At 41.0% G+C, this 8,034-nt stretch overlaps 1 protein-coding gene and 1 long non-coding RNA gene across 5 annotated transcripts in view; one reads left to right on the plus strand and one right to left on the minus strand.

Annotated features, from left to right (window-relative positions):
• Cntn5 (contactin 5) overlaps positions 1-341 on the minus strand; it is a 1,270,553-nt gene extending 1,270,212 nt beyond the window's left edge. Inside the window, exon 1 of one of the 3 annotated variants that reach the window (XM_006509867.4) lies at positions 51-123. The gene's annotated coding sequence lies outside the window, so the exon portion shown is untranslated. Of the gene's footprint in view, positions 1-50 lie in introns of all 3 variants that reach the window. The other 2 variants (NM_001170787.1, NM_001033359.2) reach the window with 2 other exon arrangements.
• On the plus strand, positions 11-5,755 carry Gm32710. Of its 2 annotated transcripts, none has more exons than XR_001779092.2 (3): positions 11-250; positions 1,335-1,569; positions 3,342-5,754. It is a non-coding gene; the product is annotated as a predicted gene, 32710 (long non-coding RNA). The 2 variants fall into 2 exon arrangements; XR_001779093.2 differs by lacking the exon at positions 11-250 and adding an exon at positions 353-588 and having other exon boundaries at positions 3,342-5,755.
• Positions 5,756-8,034: the final 2,279 nt, after the last annotated feature.

An 8,034-nucleotide genomic window follows, 5' to 3' on the forward strand; every position in this document is an offset into this window, starting at 1 on the left:
GTGCAGCATCACAGGCAGCAATCACCAGCGAAGGAATGCCAGCCACTTACCAATGAGACGCCAGCTGCCTCTGTTCATTTTGGTGATTCTCAATCCTCATCTTCCATCCTCGTGCCCTGGACACACCTCAGGTGGAGCAGTTCCTTAGGTGCTCCACAGCCTGTGACAGAAGAGAAATCGCAGAGTTCTGAGTCCTTCACTGGGAATTTTCCTCTGGTTTGCCCTGCCTCTCCCAGCAGAAGGGACCCAGGTGAGGCATCCTCCTGACTGCCAGCTTTAATGGCACTTGGCTGCCATCAGTTGCGTGGGGCGGAGTAGTTGAGAGATGCAGGCAGGTGCAAGTGGGCGCCTCCTCCCGCTGCTGCTCCGGGCTCGCGCGCGGATGCTCCAATGCGTCCACGCGCCCCGCGCCGCGCGCCCTGACTGGCTGGGTCTCTCCCAGAGTGGCCCGCGCCCCTCCCGCTCCGCGCTGTCACCGTCGCCAGGCGCCTCACTGCTTTGCGCTGCAAAGGCTCATTTAGCATGTCCCTGCCTGTAAAAGACTGTATGCCTCAAGCAGGGCTTTGGATTTCTTTCTTTTCTTAGAAGGTACTCCCCTGGCATCACTTGCTAACCGATTCCCTCCCCATCTTTTTCTCTCCAAAGTCATGAAGGCTGTTCCCATACCTGGCCACCTCTCCACTGAGAGCTAACAGTGCTGGCAGAGTCTGGGTCCTTTCCTCCCTTGGCCTGCCACTGTCCCTGCTGATTGCCAGGCTGTGTTGATAGCTCAGACAGCCAGAGGCTCAGATTCACTTATGTGGGCTCCAGAGCAGAACTGGCACTTGGGAGAGTGTGGTTAGGTTCTAACTGGGAGGCAATTCTCTTTTTTTATGTATACATGCGAGTTTCATCTAAGAGTGCTGGGATAGGGGGTGTTATTACTTGTCCTTGGGAGTGATGAGTGGGGTAGTGGTTTAGAGTCAGCTCTGAAACAGCAAAAGAAATAGCAGTTTGTTATTTTTTGTTGTTGTTGTTGCTTTTTGTTTTGTTTTTGTTTTTGTTTTTGTTTTTCGGAAAATGTCAGTGTCCAGAAAAATCACATTGGAAATCACAATGTCCAGAGTTGAAAAAAAAAAAAAATTGCCTAGATAGTAAATCTGCGGTGACAGCTTTAGTGTCATTGTTCTTCAGGTTTCTCCACTTTCCCTGTCTTTGAGTGCTCCAGTTTCATGTGTGTGGTGGTAATCCAGTATTTATGAAATACATTTTGTTACATACATTTTGTCTCCAACTCCATGTGGCTTGCACCTGTACGTGACAAGTCTGGAATCACATACTCTCTTCTCTGCCAGCCTATCTACACTTGGAACTCTGCGTGAGCTTTGGGCTGCACCTGAACCAGGAGGCACACGCTATTCACATGTGTGTGCGTCCAGCCCAAGCCTGCGTTCATCTGGATGGATCCTCTCCGCATGGCTTTTGCCCCCAGTGGCTGCGAGAGGCTGTAATTGGCAAGGAGCACAGAGCCAGTAGCTGGAAGCCAAGATACCACTGGAGCTCTCTGATCCCGTTCTTACAGCTTTCCTGGTAATTAAAATTAGTCGTTTTCCTGGTCCTTGGCTCTTTGCACATGTTATGCAAACATCAAGACTTTATTGAATGGGTACCCTCAGGATGTAGATTCGCTTCTTTCTCCACAGCAAAGACAATTAATGTGTATTTGCATTTAATGCTTCTCTACCCTTCCATACTTTTTATTTTCTTGTTCATGCTTTCCAGTAATTAGGTTATTTTCCTTATGTGTTAACCGAGGGATAGTTTGGGAGAGGCAAGTTTTCTGGGCGGCTTCTCTGCTATGTTGGCTCAATGCCTACAGCAGGCTGTTGTTTAGGGGAAAGAATCTCCAGAGTTTTATAAGCTCTTTAAATATACTGCAGACTAGATTCTGAATCTAAAAGCTTTAAAGCTTTTTCAAAAATTGTACAATGAGGTTTTAGCTATCAATGTTTGTTATAACTGACCACTTACAGCCTTCAGGTCTTGGAGTCTGAGCATGGTGATGCTTCACTATAGTAGATATACTGTGGGGGATCTGTTGCCTTTGTTATCTATTTCTGGGTCATTAAATCCTTTATTTTAATATCTGCTTTCAACTAACCTTGATCCAGAAAAGATGAAAGTTGACTTCTAGAAATGTATTCACTAAAACAATAAATACTGAATGTATCCCAATAAATCAAGGCATGAGATCATGAAACACCAGAAAGCATGAGAAAATTTGGTAAGGCCAGAAAGAACAGTGATGAAGAGGTTTAATCTGGCTTTTCTTACAAAGAATACTTCCTTTACAACACATTACCAGACACTAATGGTGAGAGGGATATATGCAGTCTTACAGTTAATAAGTAACAAAATCTGCCTCTCAAAAGATGGATGAGAGCCAGGTTTGGTGGTACATACCTATAATCTCAGCACTCTAAGAGCCTCATGCAAGACAATCATGAATGTGGGTACAATCTCGATGACATAGCCAGGGTTCATCCTGGACTATTTAGCCAGGCAGTTCTCAAATCAATAAATTAAGGAAATAAAAAATAATAATGTAGGTGGATTAAATCTGGCTCCCATTAAACAAAATAAATTTGTGAGTTAGACATACTGTAAGTTATTGTTTAAGCATAATGTAATAACGTAATATAAGATAATATTCTTTCTTTTTGAAATCTCCTGATCATTTGAGAATGAGAAAGATGTGGGGTTTGGATTAACTAGTGATGTAAGATTTTTTTTTCTCTTTGTGCAGACCGAAATGGCAGCTTCTAGTCATTACTTAGGACAGACAAATTTACTCAGTTATCTTTCTTCAGAATCTACACTGATTTTTGCTTCTTTATTACTTACACTGTTTAACAAATATATCGTATATTAATATGCATACATATTAATTTGTCTAACTTCATCTTTCTGAAGTAAAGCTTAGAATTTTGGTATCATGGAGCTTATTTTATGCTGTCTACTTTCTATTTTTTCTGAGAACATGAAAGTTATGTTTATTATGTACATAGTTGCACTCTGTCATAGCCACAGGGCTGGCATGTAAACAAAGAGAAACAGTGATGCTGAAAGTAAGAGTCTGTCCCTTTGGGTGAAGAAAGACTAACTTATGCTTTCTGAGTACTTATCAAATGGGCTCACAAATATCACTGTGCTTTTTCTATTACTATCATGTAGAATCTTTAAAATTATGGTATTGACTTAAGATGTTTAAATGCATGGAGCCATGCATGTCTGTTTATAAAACTGTAGTGCTGCGGACTTAATAAGATAGTATTAAAACATCACATCTCTCTATTTCACAGGGTCAGCAACACTTTGGATGGATCAACCCATTCTCTACCTTGATAAAATCTTGAACACTGAATGAATTAAAAGTATTGTTTCCTTAGTAAAGCTTTCAAAGCCTCCCTTATAGCACCTCTATCTAGCTATCATGCTGCCTTTTTGATCTTGTTGTCTAACTGCCTTTGTGTAAATGTCTTCATCTTTTTGTCTTCTAGTTTGCAGTGGGTGAACAAACAGATGCACTGCAGATGTGTCCTCTGTGCTATGCCTAAGCTCTTGTCTTGCTTGTGCTACAAATAACTTTCTTTACATCACAACCTTCCTATATTGTTCCTTACAATGCATTTGCTTATGTGAGGTCCTGAGATTCAGTTAAGTGATCACAATTGTTATTATATTATATTGTATACTACCACATAGCACTACAAATTGGCAGCAAGTCGGGGTCTCTAGTCACTTAGTCATGTGGGTTCACTGGTCCACAAGCTTTGCCCTTTATGACTGTGTTTTCTATTTGCATTGACTATATTGTTGTAATCTTTTGAATAATGTTGTCAGTCAAAGTGGAGGGCAGATGTGCTCAAGGAAAAATACAGTTAAGGAAATAAAATAAATATTACATTATCAGTTTACATCAATAAGTGTGAATTAAGTCAACTTTTATTTAAAATGAGCAAACATTGAGGTTTTTAATTTTTGTTTAGGTTTATAAAATCAGCTGTCCTACTAATGGAAGCTGATTTCTGGAAGCAGAATAGACAAATCTTAATCAGGCTTTGAGAGCCTGTCAGTTTAATTAGCAGCTGTTTCAGCAATAGCAGCGAAGAGCGTCACCTCTGCTGTGAATGTCCAGATACCAGTTACAACTGCAACTGTAAGAGGAGTAATGTCCCAGCCCTCAGGCCAGTGCTCTGCTGGCAGCGTCCTAATTTCCACATACATAGAATGCCAAAGTTCCTCTTCCCCTGGGTGCAATGCATGCTCTGTGACACCATGGTCTAGTAAAATATTATTCCTCCTTAAAAACAGAAGGAGGAGGAGGAGGAGGAGGAGGAGGAAGAGGAGGAGGAAGAGGAGGAGGAAGAGGAGGAGGAGGAGGAAGAGGAGGAGGAAGAGGAGGAGGAAAAGGGAACTGAAGAAGCAAGACAAAAGAACAGATTCCCCTAAGATGTTGGGAAGAAATGTTGAGAGTACTAATTTTCAGTTTGCTTTTACTTTTAATTCAGTAGCATCCTTTGCTGTTTCTTTATTCTTGGGACAGCTTTCAAACTTGATGTATTGATGCTGTACTTTTTGTGGAGACAAGCATTCATTCTATATCCCTGGGTGGTCTTGCAATTGCTGTATAGCCCAGGCTGGCTCATATCCTCACAACCCTCCCACTTCAGCCCCTCAAATGCTGGGATTGCAGGTGTGCTCCACTACATTTTGTTTCCCAAGTTTATGTTCAAAGCTGGCTATGTTCTCCTTCTTATATAATTCTCTCATCAATATCTTCCCATATAAAACTGTCTCAATATAGAGAGAAATCTTTTGGGATCCCATATGCCAACAAGCTTTCCCGGGTTAGGGTAAAAGTCTTCAAATATTTCCTGTATCAGTTAAGTGCTATGCCTGTTGCCTAAGGGCTGCCACGGGTGTGCGGGTACATGGCCATTTCCCCTTACTCATGGAATCTTCAGCAAGCCCACCCTCATTTCATCTCTTGACATTTTGGTTCACAGGAAAATAATCTTCCATTCAAAGATTCACTGCCACACCTGTCTTTTTCAGTTGCCCTGTCTACTGTTTCATCTGCATTCAGGCTTTTGTTCTTTCTGGTCCACGAGAGAGAAATTATCTTTCTAATGTTTATGGCTTTTTGTATGGAATTAAAGGGTATTTCCCAGGAAACTCACTCTAAAAAGCTTTCCTCCCTCCCTCCCACTCACCCCTCCCTCCCTCCTTCCCTCCTTCCCTCCTTCTTTCTAGTAAGCATGTAGCAGCAATCATGACCACTAGATGGCAGCCGTGTTCTAATTAGGAATGTCATTTATGTCTTAACCCTGGGGACATTCTGATTTATTTTGATTTTTCTCTTTTAAGCAACAGAGTAGAAGCCCAAATTAGAAGCATTAACAAAGCACACTGAAGACACGCAAAATGCCAGATTACGCTACTCAGTGGAGACCTTTCACTTCCTGAGGAATCCCACATTCGTTTCCTGAGACCCACCAATACTCTAGGCATTAATGTAGACAAACACTTCTGAGTTGGTCTACCAGTGATCTAACAGAAGACAAACCCAAGCATACTAGCTGTATTTGAGTGTTTTGCCGAACAACCAGTCCTCCTCCTGGTAGAATAAAACAGTGAGACCACAGGGAGAGGAGCTGTGTCCGAGGCAGGAGGCTGACCTTATCTGCCAAGTTGCTCACAAGTGCAAGGCAATCCTACAAATGCACAAGAAGACTCCATGACAGAAGAGTGGATGAAGTGGCAATCTTGCTCACTTCCTGTATGGAAGGCTGCTCAAGTGGCATTTACAGGAAGCCACTGCTCTGTGCCATTACAAAAAATAATTGAGCTTTAGTGTCTACCTTTATTCAATTATATTTGAGAGTAGGTCTCTGTCTCGAGCCCATACTGGTCTGGATTTTGCTACACACTCCAGGCTTGCCTCAAATTCACGGGAACTTCAACCCCTGCTTTGGCTCTCCGAGTGATGAGATTCTGAGTTGTGTCAACACTCAAGGATTAATACACTTAAAAATAAGAAATTAACAAAGAAGTTATCTTCTTATACTTCAGAAAGGGAATTATACAATGATCCATCATTACATCACCTAGCTTGAATAATTAATTACTTAATAAGCTAAAGACATTCCACAAACCACAATCTGAGAGGGTGGGTCTCATTTTAATAATAACTTCTATTCTCGTCAGAAAAACAAATTGTTGAGTCTATTTGCTTGGGGTCAGGCTTATTGATACCCAATTTCCTGCCTTTATATGTTAAGAACAGTTTTTCCTGTTCACATATGAATCCATATTGGCACTCAGGGATGGAGACCTCCCCTTCCTTTTCCATCAGTCTCATATAGGTAACTGGTAATGGCTTGGGTATTAGGCTCTGCTGGTAACCGTTTAGATCGTGTTAGGAACAACTCTTTCGACGTTGCTTGCTTACAGTTGTAAAAACTTGCTTCGTGTCAATGAAATCTCAAGACATAAATTATAAACCAAGTAAATGCAGACACAAGACAAATATTTTGTGCTTAAGTAGCACCTTTGTTGTAAGTATCTTGAGCCTGCTTCATATGACAACAAAAATTAAGCCATTTCTTACAGCTCTCTGACACCTCTTTTATACACATCTCATTATTTCTTATGCAAACTTTCCAGGAAAGGGAGGAATCACAGTCAGTAAGGGCTTTCATGTAGCTGGTGACAGCAGCTACTAGTGCAATGAAAATAAATTACTTGTGCTGCCAAAGTACAAGAGGGTGCAATTTTATTATTAACTGTTAATTGATTATTAATTATCATATAGGTTCACAGAGGGTTGACAGACTCCTTGTGACAAAGAGGAAGAGGTTATGTTGGAAAGTCCCAAGGAAAGCCAAAGGCTGAGCAAGGGGGCAGCCTATTGCCTAGGGTGCTGGCATTAAATGATGCTTGCTAATGAGATAGCAAATAGTGAACCCAGCAGCAGGAGAAATCAAACCAGAAAGCATTGAAATACAATCTCTGATGAGAGAGGAAAAAACCAAAAACCCACAACATCAGCAATGTTTGTTACAAAGAAGCTGTTGCCAAGTGACTAAACTCACAGTCAGATTTAATGCCACCCACAGTGAGAAGCCTTCAAGTGTGGCCAGTCTTGATATTCTACAGGAGGAATCAGGACAGTTAAGGAGAGACTCCTATTGTTATCAGTGAGCACTCTATGCTTGACCAGAAGCTTCGAAGCCAAGGCAGCAGCAGGTCATTAAACCAGAGCTGCGTATTACCAGAATAAGGAGGAAAATAATAAAAATCTAAATAACCCAATTTTTAAACTAATGAGAGAGTCAATAAAAGGGATCAAGACTGTATAGTCGATTGTTACTTAGGGAACCACCATTTCTTTCTGGGTCTGATATGCCTTCTTTGAATCTTTTGTTCCTGTTCTTGGCAAACTGATGGGCAGGCTACAGTTCCCTCTCATCTCCCCAACCCATGACTTACTTTTCATTATCATGATTCTCATGTGAATTAAATTAAACCTTGACCCAATCAAATTCTCAGGCTGATTGGTGTAAATATGAATACTAATTTTATTACCTGTTGGTTTTAATTGTATTACTCCAAAGTAGAAAGGAAAACAAGCAAACAAACAAGAAACTCTCTTGATTTAGGTTTGGAAAGTAATTAAACATTATTGACTTTGACACCTGTGGTATTGAGAAAAAAAATAAGTTTCAAACTTTATTATGTTTTGGCTACAGACAGAATAAACAGATAGTAACAAAAGTATGAGAATCATTTATAATATAGAGTGGTCTGATAAGAGAAGATATTGATTCTGATGCCTCTGTTGGCTGTCTTCATATTGAAGTCAGTTCTTGATTTTTTTTAATTAGGTATTTATTTCAGTTACATTTCCAATGCTATCCCAAAAGTCCCCAACGTGCTCCTCCATCCATTCCCCCACCCTCCCACTACCACTTCTTGGCCCTGGTGTTCCCA

Source organism: Mus musculus, chromosome 9 (assembly GCF_000001635.26).
Source record: "Mus musculus strain C57BL/6J chromosome 9, GRCm38.p6 C57BL/6J".
Classification (NCBI taxonomy): domain Eukaryota; kingdom Metazoa; phylum Chordata; class Mammalia; order Rodentia; family Muridae; genus Mus; species Mus musculus.